Source organism: Maniola jurtina, chromosome 8 (genome assembly GCF_905333055.1).
Source record: "Maniola jurtina chromosome 8, ilManJurt1.1, whole genome shotgun sequence".
NCBI classification, from domain to species: Eukaryota; Metazoa; Arthropoda; class Insecta; order Lepidoptera; family Nymphalidae; genus Maniola; species Maniola jurtina.
Genome location: NC_060036.1, coordinates 393,680 through 413,259, shown reverse-complemented (window position 1 = coordinate 413,259; position 19,580 = coordinate 393,680).

Here is a 19,580-nt window from a genome sequence, read left to right as displayed (position 1 = left end):
AACAATGTTTTAGTTGAGCGAATTGGCCTGTCACCTTTCCCAAAGAATCGGAACGCAACAATAGCTTCGGAGTTTGGACCCTAAAGTTAAGCAAAGTTTTATCACCGACACGTGTTAGGAATATAATGTTAAAAAAAATACACATCGATGTTCCAAATATAATAAAAACGAATCCACACGGGAAATTCAATTTTGAGTTTGACTTTGTATTCATTTAGTTTTTTGCATTATCTGTATTTTGATTTCATTTCATAAAGTTAAACAGCTCTAAATCCCAGCTTCTAGCCGCGAACTGCCTATACATAGCGATAGATATAGTATGAAATAGTTTTTCTGTCGCTCGGTGTATTTTAACATTATACTAAGAATATATGTATTCTTTATGAACTCAGAATTTTTTCTTCTTTCATTTGACATCCCTTTCGATACAATAGTAAAAAACTTTTAGAAGCTCCCCCCACTGTTTTGGGTGTAAAATCCGTCAGGTCAACTTTTTTCGTATAAAATGGAGAATATATCACCCGGACCATAACAATAATAAATCAATTGACACCTCATTCAACAAGTCGACAGCAGCTTAGGCGCTACGGCAGAACACACATAAATACTAACCTACAAACATACACAGATCGCAGATTGTAATTAGACATATATAATTTTAAGAACTATTGTACATACAATTTTGTAATTAATAAATAATCTAATATAGACTGCTAAAATCATAACCCTTCCTTTTAGCTGTGCCATAGTCGGGTAAAAACGAAAATGTTATTAGTTCCCAATAATAATTACGCCAGCAATCTTCCTATCAGAAACACAGTTTAGGGGTAAAGCTAGAGGTATCGTGTTAGCGCTTAGAACATCGCCGGAATTTCCCCAGCCGGTTATAATCTGCGGTACAGAGCACGGCTACACCGGGCAATAACCGTTAACAAGGGTGCATCTGCATACATCCACCAATGCTTGTACCTCATGTTTAGTTTAATTAGACATTGGACCTACTTTGGAAACATCATTGAGGAACCTGTTTCTTCAGGTCTGGTCTTCAGCCGTGGCTGGATACCAACTTACCGGCAAAGCCATGCCACCAAGCGATTTAGCATGCCGCGTAGAATCCCTTAAGCCACACTGGCTTTGATAAAACTACCATGCCTCTTCCAAGTTAGCCCGTTTCCATCTTAAACTACATCATCACTTACCACCAGGTGGTATCATGTGCTAACTTATATTACATTTATAAAAATCTCAATATTATAGTTTGTGCCCACTTTTATTAATTATTATTATTGCACTAGATTAATACGTCCGTGACTTCGCGTGGATTTAGTTTTTTTGAATCCTGTGCGAACTCTTTGATTTGCCGGGATAAAAACAGCGCATGTCCAGGATACAAGTTCTGTACCAATTAAGACGATTGCCACGATGTTGTCTACATGGATTTAGATTCTTTAAAATTCCCGTGGGAACGTGGTCTCTTTCTGCGCTACATCTTATACGAGTCCATGGAAATGGTCATCCAAAGTCACTTTTCACTCAAACTCGAAACCCTTACATTTTAAATTAGGTTTCTATAACTCTAAAGGTGCGATGTGATTCTACTTAGAAGTGAGCTTGAAGCTCAGTAGTTTAGTGATGTACGCTTTTTCAACGGAAACAGTAACAATACAGGAACGCCAACGTTAGCAGTAGGTATTTGCATTTGAACCAGTATGCAAATACCCCATCAATCCACACCGAAATTCCCGTTACATTGGAAACTCCTGCATAATAGAAACTCTGCTTGGGTGTTTTCCCCGGCTCAGGCTGTATGTGTTAGTTTAATTAATTAATGCGGAAAAGCCCTTTTCTCTAAATCTTTCTTTATTTCTATCTACCTATACACCTGTGGTTTTACTGACTGCCCGCGACTTCATCTGCGTAGATTAAATAAATTGCAAATGCCTTATTTTACCCCCGTAAGTGTTGAATTTTTAAAAATATTTTCTTAAAAAAGATCGACGCCATAACAGCTATCTGCGTGCCAAATTTCAGCCTGATCCGTCCAGTAGTTTGAGCTGTGTGTTGTTAGATCAGTCAGTCAGTCAGTCAGCTTTTCTTTTAATTTAGATTTTAAGTCTCAGCAAACGCTGATAGAATCCGAGCGTCGAAATACTTTACCTTAACTTCCTCATTTTAAAGGTACGAGCTTGTTTTAAGTTCGTCCTTACTTATAAGTACATACATAAAGATATCCCAAAATTCATGACAGAAGCAATTTTGGTACCGAAATAATAATGAATATTTTTAGGGTTCCGTTTCCGAAGGGTGCCAACGGGACCCAAGATTTATTCTTCTTTGTGGGAAGATCAGTACTTATAAGTTTTTTTTTAGTAAAAAATTGCGAGCAAACAAGCAGGCGGTTCACCTTATGTTAAGTGATTACCACCGCCCATGAACATTTGGAGCACCAGAGGTACCGCCAATGCGTTGCCGCCCTTGAAAAGTTGAAGCTTGCTTGCCAAAAAGATGCCTATTTACTCTTGCCTTGAAAGTTTCAAGGCGTTTAACTTATAAGTGGTGTTATTTGTATTAGAATTTCAGTAAACTATGTATTTTCATAGCTGTTAACAAATATTTATTAGCAAGATATTTCTACCGCTCGAACTGCTACAGCATAAATACCACTTATCGGCATCGCAGCTCTAATCTGCTTATTCCGTTGCAAGCGTAAGTTATCGGCACTTTGCTTTAGTATTAGATATGAAATATAATAGCTGCGGAACCCTCGCTGACTCCGATAGCAGATAATCTCAACACAGCGTTTAAATATATCTATATAAAAAATATATCTATATAAAAAACAGAAATAAATACAAATCAAAGAGATACTCGGAAAATAAATAAACTAGTAATACCATATTATAACCTTAAAACTATAGCCCGAACCAGCCCTTACTATAATTCTGTAATAATATATAATAAACTGCCAAGAATTATAACAGACGAAACTAAGGATACAATATTTAGAAGAAGGCTAAAGAAATGGCTAGTACAAAAATGTTTCTACAGCGTGAAAGAATTTTTGAACGAATAGACCTCAATAACACGATATAGTTATAAAAAAAAAAAAAAATTATTGCTATTTTTTTAAAGATTGACTAATAATATAATTAATTTAATAGGACATAATTAGTTAGGAATTGCCATAACATTTTTTAATTTTTAATTTTAATTTTTTAATTTTTAATTTTTTAATTTTTATAGACGTGACATTTTATTTATATGTAAACACTTTGCAGCGCCCTGACGGGGCTTCATGTTGTAATATTATAATTATTTTCTATTATGATGTAAAACATGAATGCAAATAAATAAAGAATAAAGAATAAATATATTTCCTATAAGAAACAATTTTACAACAAGGAACCATAACGCGACAAAATAGACGAAATATCTGTATGGTAACTACAACGTGCACTGCTTGTCTCCTCCATCACTATAATATTATAGATGCAAAAAAAAGCAAGCAATAACACCACCAACACAGCACCAAACAAATGTTGAGGGTGTTCTAAGGGTTGTTCCCGTTGAGTCACACTCCTATGAGTGACACTGTGACTCAACGAGAAAAAAAATTAAAGAAAAAGTTTTGAAAATTGGGAAAACATGGAGAAATCGGTGTAAGTACATACATTAAAAAAAATTACGGGCCGAATTAGGAACGTGTGAGAGGGACACCATCATACGTCGAAGCGAGATAGTTGATAACTAAAAACTTTTTGGACGCTACATTGCGCCCCATGGGCTTTCCATACAACATTATTGCCCGGCTAATTCATAGGAATGTTATGACTTAGATTACCTTTAGAATAACAGGTCAGTAATAAGGCATTCTGGAGCGAGTGGTGTGAAAAAAATTATAAAACCCCCGTCAAGTGAAGGTTACAGTAACTAGAAAAGAGCTGATAACTTTCAAACGGCTGAACCGATTTTCTTGGATTATAGCTAAGAACACTCTCAATCAAGCCACCTTTCAAACAAAACAAACTAAATTAAAATCGGTTCATTAGTTTAGGAGCTACGATGCCACAGACAGATACACAGATACACAGATACACTGACACTCAGATACACTCATACACAGATACAAAGGTCAAACTTATAACACCCCTCTTTTTGGGTCGGGGGTTAGTAAAAAAAGGGGGATGTAAAATTAAATCCCCGCGTTTACTTATTATTTCAAGTCAGAAGCAAAATGTTTTCAATACATTAACTACGTGATACAGGAGCGCGATTGTGTGTAATTTATGCGCATAATTTGCCGGCGACCATTCAGCTGCCTCAATTAATTACACTAAGTACATTTTGCTTGAATTACTTTAGCGTGCCGTTTAAGGCGATTTGCTGGAAACCCTTTAAAGGTGACATAGAAATTTGGTGAAAATGCAAGCTTTGTTTTTAAGATAGGTAATATTTATCACTAGCTGACGCCTGCGACGTCATTCGCGTGGATGTAGGTTTTTAAAAATCCCGTGGGAACTCTTTGATTTTCCGGGATAAATGTAGCCTATGTGTTAATCCAGGGTATAATCTATCTCCATTTTAAATTTCAGCCCAATCCATGTAGTAGTTTGCGTGAAGGCTTAACAAACATACACATACACACAAACTTTCGCCTTTACAATATTAGTGTGATGTGATGTGAAGGGTGAAGTGTTATATTAATAACTGAATGATGCCCACGTCTTCGTCCGCGTGGGTTTAGATTTTTTGATTCCCGTTGGAACTGTGTAATTTTCCTAGATAAAAAGTTGCCCCTTTCAGTTTACGGGACGCAAGCTACCATTATTTTCTCATACCATCTATAGATTCAGCATCGGAATGGCTATTTCATCTATTTACATATAATAAAATTGTAGAAAAGTGGTGTCTGTACAATGGAAATAAATAAAAAAAAAGTAGCAGGGGTTGTTATTATATCGATGCCGAACCCGAAATTGTAATTAATTTTTTTTTTGTCTGTTTGTCTGTTTGTCTGTTTGTCTGTGTGTTTGTGCACGCTAATCTCAGAAACGGCTCATTCGATTTAGATACGGTTTTCACTAATATATTGTAGTAAGCTTCACTTAGGATTTAGTGTTTATTTCATGTCAATCGGTTCATAAATAAAAAAGTTATGTCAATTTAAAGAATCACGGCGCCTCGCACCTGAGCGTCCGTGGCTATATAAAGCGCGAAAAGTCACTATTCCACGCGAACGAAGTCGCGGGCACAGCTAGTTTAAGAATAAACCTCGAGTATATATTTTCTTATTCACGCTCTGTGTTCGGTCGAACGGAGCGGAGAGACGTGCACTTTAAAATGCTGTGTTTTCTCTACAGACTCCAACTTGCAGATTTATAATACCAATGCAGGAATTTACTTTCCTCTCTGCTCATAATATCAGCTATTTTAACAAAAGTCGACTTGTTTTTAGGGTTCCGTTCCTCAAAAGGCAAAAGGAACCCTTATAGGATCGCTTCGTTGTCTGTCTGTCTGCCCATCTGTCTTGTCTGTCAAGAAAATCTATAGAGTACTTCCCGTTGACCTAGAATCATGAAAATTGGTAGGTAGGTAGCTCTTACAGCACAAGTTTATGCTGTAAGAGTTACCTACCTGCCAAACTTCTAAAGCAGATTTTCATTCATTTTTATGCATAATATTAGTTTTTGATATAGCGTGCAAAATGTCGAAAAAAACAACCGAGTACGGAATCCTCGGCGCGTGAATCTGACTCGCACTTGGTCGGGTTTTTATTCACAGGGACTCAGCTCGCAAATGCGTCGCGGTTGAGACGGCGTGATCCGTTCTATTCTGCTGTAGAGCTATTAATCTAGAATTTTCTAAACTCAATTTTTAACTGATTGATTTGAAAACATTAATTAAGCCTAAATATTGGATTGATTTCAATGTTTCGACCTTAGTGGTAGATTAATTAAGCAATTGTTAAAGTTTATTTCAGTAAAAATCTTTCTAAATTTATTAGCCCAACCATTCAATAATTATTTATTTATTTTCATTACTTACCCCGTCTAGTTAATTACCAATGTTGATGGAAGAGGCTAACAATTCCACTGTAGGTAATTAATGTTCGACTCGCTTATCGAGTCCGGGAGTTCCCACTTTCAGGTAATGAACAGCTCTGCTAACTGGATTCCATTCGATTCCGGATTAATCCCACAAACTTATCCAATTGTGGTTCCGACATTCATAAATACTATCATCAAGGCTTAAAGATTATTTGTCGAACAGGTATAATTATTTTAGCGGGTTATATTTTTAGATTTCCGTATCAAAATGGTAAAAAACGTATGATGCGAAAATACTCCATATGGAGAGAATATAATATGTAGTAAGAATAAATATAATATATGTGAAGAATATAATATAGGGGGTATGTAGTGAGAATATAATATAGGGGATATATCTACAGTTCTCTTTGTTATGTAATTCCATATAGGTAAATGACAAAGACAAAAAGTCAGTACTTAGACGTTAACCATTTTGAGTGACCAAACAAACACAAACTAGCCTATCTTTTCCTAATTTAATAGAGTACTTGTTCGATGCTCGGCGTGAAGGTTCGCATGAAGGCTGTATACATGTCTTTAAATGTAGGATCCTTTAGAAATCTGCGTTCTAAAGATAAGAAACGACACTTTGCCTGGTGACTGGGTCTTCCTTCAGCAGCATTGTGACGACAAAGCAACCGTCCTTTTTACGCACTGTGTTTTCTAAAAAGCTCTGTTCACAAGCTCGCTCCTCTGGAGATAGCGAGTGCTCAGCTGCTATCGTATCTAATTCCCAGAAACGAGTTAAGTCTAAATTAGGTTCCTCATTTACGAAGTGACAAATAAGAGTCAAAGACGGTGTTTTAAGGCGGTAAACATACCCGGACACCAACCAACCTAATCTAGTTTCATATAATTTAGGTTGATTTTTACTTAAATCAATGGAATTATTGCATAAGACCGACCAAAAGATTACCGACCTAAGAGTTTGATTACCTTGACGGGTCTTGAAAGACAATACACACAGTCAGATGGACAGACAACGAAGTGATCCTTTAAAGGTTTATTTTTTATTCTCTGGAACGGAACCCTTAAAACTGAGTTGAATACCAAATTCTGTTATAGTACTCAATACAAGAAGAGAATATGAACTACAAGCACGTATGTCGTACGTATTCATGAGCCAAACAATTTCGACACAATAATTCAATAACACAAATTTGGGGCTCGGATAGCATCTGTGAGCGTACTTAAATAATAATAATATACTAATGCAACATTTGCAGTAATTGAAGTATTTTAGAGTTAAATAGGTATGTAGAGAGTGACACTGACTACTTTTGACTTACGACTAGACCGTGTGGGAACAAATGACTGGTATGAGATAGGTAGATAAAATGCCAGCGCGTGCTAGACCTTTGTTATTTTATAAAAACTGAAAGTTTCTTTGCGTAGTATCCCCAACACATGGAGGAACGATCAGCGACTACGAAAATTGGATCATGGTGGTTTTTTTGGGAAATAACAGGTAATAAAGGTAAGGGAATAGTATTAGAAATCACGTCATGCATTGCCAGATGCTTAGTGTTGTGGCGACGACCCCCTGCCAGAAACCCTCAAAGTTTAATAGTGTAAAAATTTAATGGTGCCTGCCAGGATGCCAAGTGTCTGGCAATTGGCAATGCATGATGTGATTTCTATTACTATTTCGAAGAAATTGTGAAAAAATTATACTTTATACTTTAACATACGATTTTTTACACCTTCATTTCTTGCCTGTTATCTCTCAAAGCCACCATGATCCTGACTACATAGTCGCTGATCGTTCCTCGCTGTGCTGGGGACAATACGCAGATAAACTTTCAGCTTTGATAAAATAACGAAGATCTATGGCACGCGCTGGCTCTTAGTGCACTGGATCGAAAGAGATTTTCATTTATCATTCTCTCCAAAAGCAAAGAGTTTCAGGGAATAAATGGAAATAATGTTATATTTCCAGTTACCTACGACTACGAGAGCTCTTAAATCCTTATTTCAATTTCACAGACTCCTCGCGCCGAAGTGAGCGTCTTCAGGCTCGTATTGTTATCTCAGCGCGCCACTTGATGGAGATTTCATCTCGAATTGATTTACGTCTGTACTGTGTAGCCTCGCGACGATTGTGAAGTACCATCAGCATCCCTTAAAGCTGTAAAGGTATCTATTATACTATTGTTATCTTTGTTACCTAGTTAATAAAGATTGTTGAGTGTTGATTGTTGTGCTATAATCACTAAGCCCGATTAATTTCGAAATCCTGGGGTTTTTCTACGTAGATGCAAACTGTGGAATCAACTCCCATCGGCGGTATTCCCGCTAGATTACAACATTGCATTATTCAAGGGGCAGCTCCTCTGGTGTTGCAAAAGTACATTGGGCGACGGTAATCGCCTGCAAACATCTCAAATGCGCTCCAAAAAAGGGGTCACATCAGAGCCCTAAATCAAAAGGGTTTAAGTTTTTAAGGGTTTCTAACAAGATTATTATCAACATGTTAGCAAATTTTAAACCATTAATGAGAATGGTTCATGGAGTATTTGGCGTAAAGCCATGTCCCATAAATCGAAGGTATAGACATTATTGGTGTAGTCTCGTGTAGAACACGGCGGGAGGCAGTTTGCGGGTCATGCGAGAGCCAAAGCCGGGGCGGGGCCGCTAACTGAACACGTGATCCTACTGAACTTTATAGCAGTTGGGTTAACGGGCAACTAAGCAGCTAACTGCTTACTTGGACTGTAGATTTCAAACTCAAATTCAAATTCAAAATATTTATATTCAATTAGACTTTTACAAGTACTTTTGAATCGTCAAGAGCATCTACCACTGGTTTGCTCATTTAAAAGATTTGAGCTCTTACTTCTATCGCTTAAACTCATCTAAACGTGTTAAAAACTGACTGACTGATCTATCAAGGCACAGCCTAAACGCTGGGGTTAGAAACTTGAAATTTTGTTAGTAGGTTTCTTTTATGACGTAAGCGCCTACTAAGAAATGATTTTCAGAAATTATATTCCGAAGGATGAAAGTCCGTTAAGTTATATCTATGAAAATCGTATTAATTAGGGTTTCGGGCAAAAATGAAGAAGGTGTTTCAGGAGTTTTGGAAATTCCACCCCCCACCAGTTTTCAAAAATCCCATTCATATATATTTCTTGGGTTGCGTGTCCAAGGGAGCCCGGCCTGATTATACCACGTTGACGACACTAGCCGCGATGAGCCCATGAATATTATAAAGCCTTCGCAGCAGAGCCTTTTATTCCAACCTTATCGCCCGATAAAAACAAGGCACTGCCATTTTATTTGCATTTTTAATACCTACCATCGATTGGAATTTATTCCTTGTGTATCATGGACTCACGTAAAGTCACGCCTGCTACGTACTATTCAATATAATTCAACTGAATTTAATTTATGTAACGGATATTCCTACCTTCGATATTATTCGGTAATGTACCTACATGTGAAATGCAAAATAAAGAATATGAAAGAATTTCTGAACAAAAATCGTGTTCTACCAAGCTAGTATAGTGGACATCAAGTTGCAAGAGTGTTCCAATCTAGACCTCAACAGACTTCACATCACACTAATATTATAAAGGCGAAAGTTTGTGTGTATGTGTGTATGTTTGTTACTCTCTCAAGCTAAAACTACTCGACTTTGGCCGAAATTTGGAAGAAAGATAGATTATACCCTGGATCAACACATAGGCTACTATTATCCCAAATAATCAATAAGTTCCCACGGGATTAAAAAAAAACCTATATCCACGCGAACGAAGTCGCGAGCATCAGCTGACATAATATTGTGTGATTGAGCTCAAAATGTTCCCATACGACAAAACTCAGTAGGTGAATTAGTTTTTTTATCGTAACATTTTTGTCATTCACAAGGTGTCAAAATGTTGTGTTTCTGACGACCCATCTCAAGTGATAACCCTGATAATGTATCTAGTTCATCTGGCTACTATTCACAATTAATCATTGATAACAAATAAACAGAAGCGTTAGCAAAGCTACTGCAAACGCTTTAATCGCTTCAGTTGGCGTCCGTCTTAATCTACAGTAATCCCCGACCGTGCCATACTCTCCTAGTGATTACCCCTAACTGTCTTTAGTCATCTACTACCCTTAATAGCTGCCAAATGTCTTCACGTACAAGAACAACAGCTAATTCCGTGGCTAGTCTGCTAGTTTGCTAAAGTTTGCATTATCGCGAACCTTATAGAGCAAGATTCCGGAATCATAGATGACTCACTTACGTCTGGAACCACCAGATCTTAATTATTTTCTGAGAAACAAAATGTGTGGTACAGAGTAGTGTTTAATGTTAGTATGTACCTACTATTAACGTGCGCTTATCTGCCAATTTGTGCCGTAGGCCAATTTATAGGTACCTAGGTATTAGCTGCTAAAGGACAAAGGTTATATTAAAAATATTAGCCACTTGTAGATTTTTATAATATATTTTGAAGAAGATTGTTAATAATTTAATATTCAATACTGCCAGACATTTTCCGTCGGCGGTTATTTCCACCAGACGCTTTAAAGCTCGCGAAAAAGTAACATATCATATATCATTGTGCTGGTGTGGTATTACTAAAAGCCACTATACAAAATAAGCAGACGGCTACTATACAAAATAAGCAGATGAAGAAAATTCATATTATATAATCTAACTTAGTTAAGTATCTAAGTTATATTATGTTATTCAAGAAATATACATAAAAATCATCACTCAGACTTTAAGTTAAGTAAGTAGGTATGTAATGTTTTTATGTGCCTTTAGAAATTTTCGCGGGCATCATCTATTACACGAATAAACGTCTACGCTCTCAATTACTAGGATTGTTACCGATAGGACACGGCATTGCTAGGCTGTCAAACTAGCCTTTAGAGTTGTTTTCATAAATATCAAAAATCGGTCCAAAAACCGCCTAAGTACCTACATAAAAATATCCCAGAGCAAATTGGCATTGTTTTAGGTTCAGAAACTGTCATGTTATCTTTCCAAGAGTCAGTTTAACAATAATAGGATCGGACCCGAAAGTTAAGCAAAGTTTTATCTCTCACACGCGTGCTGAATGCCCAAATGCCGTAACGACGTAAAGAAATACAAGGCGAACTTGATAAAAACATGACAACTCCAAAAGTGAAAGTATTGTGTTAGTTGATATTTGGTATACACATGAGTAAAGGGTATTTTGGAGGATCTGTGTGGTATTGCGTGGTGGTCGTTTTGCTGACTTTACTGACTTTTCGTGCATAACATTAATATTCCAGGTAGACCATTTCACAGGTAGCATGACGTGAAAAATCACAGGACCTTTTCATATGTAACACTAATTGCTAGATAGCATGTAAAAATCATAATCATACCAATAAAGTAGCATCAACAAAATTTCCCAAAGTTTAATCTCGAATTATTGTTTGAACGTGCGCGCACGGTCATCGACCGGAGTAAGAGCGCGCGAGCGAGAACACGTGCATAGCTGCCAGAAAGAGAAAAACATGTATTTAATTAAATTAATGTTACAAGCGATTGTAAGTGCAAAACGTAGGTATAACATGTATTGTGCGGACAATATAAAAAACAAAACTTTTTTTCAAAAATTCATTTTTTATCAAAAACTAGTCCATCTCCATTCAAATGAAATTGGAACTACGTTTGTATGGAGCGAGTGGCGGAGAGACCCCTCTTAAGATAAAAATAAACCAGTAAGAGATACATAATCACTCAAGTGTTTTTCCAATTTTACCTCTCAAAGGAATAAAACAATTCACCCATATTGCTTTACCCGCCGCTGTGCGTACGTGATTTGTTCTCGTCGAAATGTCACGTACTTGCAACCTTTTATATACTTACTAGCTGATGCCTGCGACTTCGTCTACGTGGATTTAGGTTATAAAAAATCCCTTGGGAACTCATTAATTTTCCGAGATAAAACGTAGCATTTATGCAATTTAAAAAATTAAAATAAGAACAAGTGTTTTTTTTTTAACTGGCGCCCCACATTAGCCGTAGTTATAGGCACCTAATGGTGTGGTTACCACTAAAAACTTTTTGATTGTCAATTGTTGAATTTATAAGTTAATGATTCAATGGTACCTAATGGTTACGAGAGTTCCAAACGCGCTCTGGTGGTGATTCACTAACCCAGTATTTAACAATGAATGATAGCCATCGAGCTCATTTTTTAATCCATTGAAGATTTTCTACAAAACAGGTTTTTACCCAGTGGAGCAGCAACGTAGAACCAACCAACTTCAGTGGCTATCATTCAGTGTCAGACACTGAGTTACCCGTGTGGAGTTGGCTGCTCTCCCATCGGGCGCGTCCCCGGCTGGCGGATAGGGGATCTCCCTCACCAGACTTGTCTGGCGGGTACTGGGGAAATAAAATACTCAGCGCGGACCAAAAGCAAGCACAAAAAATCCAGGCAGCGTCTGTACTCGGAGCGAGCGGCTGTCTGGTCAGCGTCTGTCCCACATTGGGCGGCTGTTTTTCCGGAAGATGTGAGTAGGAGAGAGAAGGAAAGAAGGGAGATAATTTTGAACATGCAAGCACAACAAAAAAAGATACTACCCCAGGCGGGTTCCGGCGCTGATACTAGTGCCGGGGAATCCCGCCCCCTGACGGTTTCGGCCGACAGGGGCTGCCCCTCGTATTCTGGGGAGGGCAACGTTTTGCTTAAGTGGGACAAACCATTTGCAAGGTCTGGCCTGCTACAACGCACGCCACCTAAAACAACGACACAGGCACGGACATGGACTGATACAGAACAAACGGAAACGGAGGACGGAATATCTACAGGAGATGAAGGGGCGCAATGCAGACGGCCACCCTACGTAAGCCCCCTGACATTTTTCTCACCCATGGCAAGCACGCCGAAGAATAGAGATGGGAAAAGGAAAAAGTCACCAAAGGGTAATAAGGAGACAGAAAGTCTAGAAGAAAAGGAAGACCGACTTTTGGGTGAACTGTTCGGCAACATCGTAGCTGTAAACTCCCTTGTGGACAGACAAGGGCCATACAAGAATACAGCCAACGAGATCAAGACAAGACTGCGAGAATTGCAAAAGCTGTGTGGACGGGTCATGGATGTCAGAAGAATGAGAGTAGAAGAAAAAGGCGAAGAGACGGAGAGAACCCCAAAAAGGGCAAAGAGAGGTGCAGTGGTGGTAGAAGAAAAGGGTACAAATACATCGACCGGAGGCGAGATGGAAGGATTAGAATGGGATGATGATCTGGGTACGGAAACTGATTGGAAGAAAGTACAATCGAAAGGGAAACGACGACGACAAAAAGAGAGACAGAAAGAAATAAGAAGACACCCTGTGGGGATAAATCGGGAGCAGGATAAGGAAAAAGAGAATGAGTTCAGGAAAGATATACCGACAAAGACAGGGAAAAATCTGGTAGAGGAAAATGCCCTAAATCAGAAAACTAAGAAGAAAGGAACAAATAAGGTGGGGAAAAAGCCAACGGGTAGAAAGCCGTCCGCAAAGCCCGAAGCACTGCTAATCGAGGTAAAAGATCGTGACTATGCCAGTGTACTTAAAGAGGTAAAGTCGGGACTAGCAAGTGAAGATGTAGTATTCTCTAAGGTAAGAAAGACCAGAAAGGGTGATATACTGCTTGAGCTAGAGAAAGCTCAAGATGGAAGCGCTTTGCAAATAAAAGAGAAGGTGGAGGAACTGTGCCCAAATTTAACCCTTAGAGCATTAAAGGAGTCTGCAGATGTTATAATTAGGGGACTAGATGTCACAGTGGAAAAAGAAGAAGTGGAAGAGTCATTAAAACAAAAGGTGAAAGAGTTCCACATAAAGAGTTTTTGGGAGAACCGATACGGTAGTAAGACAGCCCTGGTCGAGCTCCCGAAGGAGGAAGCTCAAAAACTGGCAGACCAGAAAAAGATAAAGATAGGATGGATGAGAGTTCCAATCAGACTCTCAGTAGAAAGGAAAAGATGCTACAGGTGCCTCGAATACGGGCATATTTCAGTGGGGTGCCCAGGCCAGGACCGAAGTAAAAAGTGTTACAACTGTGGCAATGAGGGACATAAGGCCATAAACTGTGAGAGGGAAACGGCATGCGCTATCTGTCTGGATAAAGGCCATAGTAACACAAGACATCGAATGGGCTCTAAAAGTTGCCCGTCTTGGAAAGAAAAGGTGCCCGGCGGAAGGATCAAAGAGTCAAAAAACGGGGTTTAGGAGCAGGAAATGGTGCAATAGGCTCGCAAATAAAGGTCCTGCAAATAAACCTGGATAGAACGCGAGCTGCCCACGACCTGCTCGAAGTGACGGCAAAAGAAAATGATATAGACTTAGCTATCGTGGCGGAGCCAAACAGGAAAGTAGTGCAAGTATGTGAATGGGTTACAGACCATAGAGGGGATGCAACTGTAATTATTTATAATAAACGCGCCCAGGTTAAAATAGTGGCTCAAGGAAACGGTTTTGTGGCGGTAGCAATTTCTGGGCTCACGATTTTTAGTTGCTACTTTTCGCCGAACCATAGTTTTGAGGACTTTGAGCGAGACCTAGACGAGCTTTTTGAAAGTATCAAGTTCAGCGTGGAGACATTTTGGTAGCTGGGGACTTCAATGCAGCGTCAAAAGTCTGGTCCAACAAAACTGAGAATGCCAGAGGTCGTCTAATCATGGAAATGCTCGCGAGTATGGACATGGTTATAGTGAACGAAGGAGTCGCCCCAACGTTTCAAAGAGGTGAAAAAAACTCCACCCCAGACATTACATTTGCCAACGCAAGTCTGGCACAGAGAGTTACTGAGTGGCAAGTCCTGGAGGAAGATAGCTTGAGTGGACACCGGTATATAAAGTTTAATATACTTCAACATGAAAGGAAGTTACCAATTGATACGCAGGTAGGATGGAGATTAGATAAGCTTGACCATAAGGTCCTAGAATGCGTCCTTAAAGAAAGTGTGATTGGCTCTCCAGAAGAATTGGTGATGGAGACCACAAAAGCCTGCGATAGGGCGATGCCCAAAAAAGGAGTATACAGAAGAGCACCAGTGTATTGGTGGAATAAATTAATTGCCGCGAAAAGATCTCATTGTACAAGATGTCGCAGAGACTACACACGTGAGAGAAGGAAAAGGGGTAGGGAAAACTCAACCAGAGATGAGAGCAAAGAAGAAGAAATACAGGAGCTAAGAGAGAAATATAGGGTAGCGAAACAGGACTTGCAAATAGCTATCACCAAGTCAAAGGCAGGAAAATGGAAAGAGCTCTGTGAGGAAGTGGACCAGGATACTTGGGGACTGGGATATAGGATTGTCACCAAAAGATTACGGCAAAGTCCGCCCAGCTTAGAAATGGACTTAATTAGAACCGTGGTCAAAGTATTGTTCCCGTTCCATGAAGATTTCGGCCGGATCATGGGAAATGCCTCTCAGATGCCAGAAATTACGGAAGAAGAGCTAAGGACGGCGGTTGAAGGCCTTAAACTAAAGAAGGCACCAGGACCCGATCTTATAGAGCCAGAGGTGGTCAAAATGGCAGTGCAGGCTATACCGGAGAAAGTAAGAACAGTTTTCAACGATGCTTTTACATCTGGGACATTTCCTGCAGCTTGGAAAAAAGCAAGCCTGGTCTTACTCAGGAAAGCAAATAAGCCAGCGGGAGACCCGGCCGGATATAGACCAGTCTGTTTGCTTGATAGTTATGGCAAACTTATGGAGAGACTTCTGCTTCACAGAATAGAAAAGCTTTTGCCAGACCACGGCGGTCTCTCTGACCATCAGTATGGTTTTAGGCAGGGCCGGTCCACACTGATGGCTATAAAAAAAGTGGTCCATACAGCCATGACGGCAAGACAGGGCACGCTAAAAACGAGAAATCTTTGTGCCCTGATCTGTCTAGATGTGAGGAATGCTTTTAATTCCGCGTCTTGGCGAGAGATCCTTTTGGAAATGCGCAAGAGAGGTTTCCCAGGCTACATCCAAAACCTGATAAGTAGCTACCTAGAAGACAGATTTATAAAAGTTAGAGACTGTAATGGAGTTGAAGACATGATCAAAGTCAGCAGCGGAGTACCACAGGGATCAATACTTGGCCCAACTCTTTGGAACATTTTGTATGATGGCGTCTTCGAGCTGAAACAAGAGGAGGGCATCCAACTGGTGGGCTTTGCTGATGATTTAGCTCTCGTAGTGGTGGCTAAAACTGAGGCTTCCCTCATGATCAGGGCAAACAGGGCGCTCGAACGAATAAGTTGCTGGATGCAAAGAAAGCAGTTGGCGCTTGCACCAGAGAAAACGGAGGCGACTGTATTTAGTGGAAGGCGGAGGCTAGATCCTATAGAATTCAAAATTAAAGGAGCGATAGTAACACCGAAGGATCACGTGAAGTATCTGGGAGTATGGCTCGACAAAAGCCTCAACTTCAAGAAGCACATTGAGGAGGTAGCTAATAAAGCGCAGAAGCTCACGGAAGCCCTATACAGGCTAATGCCAACAAAAGGAGGTCCCAGAGCTAGCAAGAGGAGGGTGCTGGCATCAGTTGCACACTCCGTCATACTGTACGGGGCGCCAATCTTTGAAGGGGCTATGAAAGTGGAACTCTACCGCAAAAAGCTGGAAGCTGTTCAAAGGCGATTGGCAATAGGCATCTGCGGAGCATATAGAACGGTTTCCACTGACGCCGTTCTGGTAATAGCAGGGCTGGTTCCTATAGCCAAGCTGGTAAAGGAGCGTGCGAAGCTATTTATGAGCAAGGAACAGACGCCTGCAGAAGTCCGGGAGAGTACCCTGACGGAATGGCAAAGCGAATGGACAGGATTAGGGAAGGGGGCCTGGACAAGGGAACTGATTACAGACCTAAAAAAGTGGCACAAGAGAAAGTATGGAGAAGTAGATCGGTGGCTAACGCAGGCTCTGAGCGGTCACGGGGTGTTTAACACCTACCTCTACGCAATTAAGAAAGCACCGAGCGAAGGGTGCTACTTCTGCGGAGAGGAAGACACCCCGAGACACGCAATTTTTGAATGTCCGGGTTGTGCTGACCTAAGAGTAGATGCGCTAGGATCGACCGACGCGGAGGGTGTGAATGCCCGAAACCTTATACCGCGCATGCTGTCGAGCGAAGACGCCTGGCAGCGATACAGCCAAATGCTGAGAGCTATAATGATTAGAAGAGAAGAGAGGGAAAAAGAAGAAAAGAGGAAGACCGAGATTTGGGAGGTCAGCACGAAGTAATGCCACGCAGTTCCGTGCTCACCTTGGACGACATGGGGAGGTTATTTTAGTCCGTGCAAGTCGGACACACCCTGCCAGCCGGTAGAAGTCCGTAGGGATTTTTTCCTCCCCCGAAGAAAAAAAAAAAAAAAAAAAAAGACACTGAGTTAACAAATCACCTAGCTGATGAGAAGTCCCCAACAAACTTATTAAAAGTTACTTAATAACTGTTACTACTACTTACTGTTAAAAGTAAAAACATAAGTAAGTTTAGTAGTAAGTGAAACTAATTTTCAGTAGAAGTTCTTATATTTTACCCTATCCAATACTTACACAAAACAAGCACGTAAAAATAAGTGACAATACAACAAACAAACAAAACGAAAGCCCAGACGTCGAACATATCACAACTTCGCCAATATCCTCACCACTGACAGCCGCCCGCGGGATTTGCCGTGTCTCCTATTTGTTTTTATATTTTTTTACCCCTTACATTAAAAAACGGTGATAGCCTAGTGGTTAGAACGTTTGCCTCCTAATCGGAGGTCAGGGGTTGTATCCCGGGCACGCACCAATAACTTTTCAGTTATGTGCGTTTTAAGCAATTAAATGTCACTTGCTTTAATGGTGAAGGAAAACATCATGAGGAAACCTGCATGCCTGAGAGTTCTCCATGTTCTCAAAAGGTGTGTGAAGTCTGCAATTGTTCAAATGTAATTGTTTTCCTCGACCAACACCTACAGCACTAGAGAAGAACCGAGTACTTTCTACTTTGAGGAATTCCATCTTTTTTCACAGCTTTTTGGTGTAATAAAAACTTTTATTTCCTGGAACGTATTTTCTAAACCATAAGTGACAGGCCGAGAATATTAGAGTTGCAATAACATAATATCAAAGTTAAAATTATCCTTGTAGACAGTCAACTCTGTAAAGATAATACCAGAACTTTGTCAATATTTTTGCTATCGCAGGCCCCGCGTGGAAGTTGTGTTATTTGTTTTCCTATTTCATTCCTTAGTTTTCATTCTTTTCCGTTGTATGAAATTAGTTTTCAATAAACTTTGTTTCTTACTTTATTTTTTACTAGCTGATGCCCGCTACTTCGTCCGCGTGGATTTACGTTATTCAAAATTCCGCGGGAACTTTTTGATTTTCCGAGATAAAAAGTAGCCTATGTGTTAATCCAGGGTATAATCTATCTCCATTCCAAACTCCAGCCAAATCCATTACTAAGTAGTTTTTGCATGATTGAGTAACAACATCCCAACATCCACACTTTCACATTTATAATTTATAATTACTTTTATACTAACTGTAATCATACTCGTATATTGTAAACCCATTTGGCCTTATTTTTATATAGTTTAAAATGTAAAATTATAATAATTGTACCGCTGTTGTTTACAAATAAAGGAATAAAATAAAATAAAATAAAATAATATTATATTAGGATTAGGATTTTTATATAATTTTTTGGCCTCCTATTCAGTGGATCCATGGTACGCACCTAAATTTTTCTGAGTTGTCCGTTTTAAGCAGTTAATAGCACTTGATTTAACAGTAAACGAAAACATCGTGAGGAAACCTGCATGCATGTCTCCATAATATTCTCAAAGGTATGCGAAGTTTGCTCGCAGAGTCATTAGCTAACGCCTTGTTTGGAATTATTTGAAATCGGGTCTAAAGTGTCAAGACTAAAGAGACAATGTTAACAAAAAAAAAACTTTCTTTATTAATACTGTGTAGAAGTCTTGAAGCTTTCTTTCAAGTTATTGTTTGTTTTGTAATCGCCATTTGATAAGTAACTTCAGTAAAGTAGCACATCTTTATACATACAATGAAATAATTTCGTTATTTTCATTATATCAAATAAGGCAAGTCAAGTGAAAATTTGTCCATCCCCGAAATCAGCGAGTTTATTTCATATTACTTTGTTGTATTATATTAAAGTATTAATATTGAATCAAATAGAACTATTTTAAAATAATTAACAAATCTTGTAATAAGAAAAAGCACTCAAAAGTTTTTGGAAAATTTAATTAAAAACTCCAGCTAATCCAGCCTGTTTATCTAGCTAGGCTAGAACCCAATCCGCCTGTTCCGTGGCCACAGAACTGTAGTGCTACGGAGAATGTAAAGCATTACTACTTGCTAGACTGTTCTTCGTTAACTTATCCTGTAACCTGATCTTCTACCTTTTGAATCAGCTATAAGGAGCTAAGTTAGCCTGCTAATCTAGCTGGGCTAGAACCCAAACCGCCAGTGCAATGGCCACAGAATCAGCGGCGTGTGATTTGATTGGGGCCCGATGA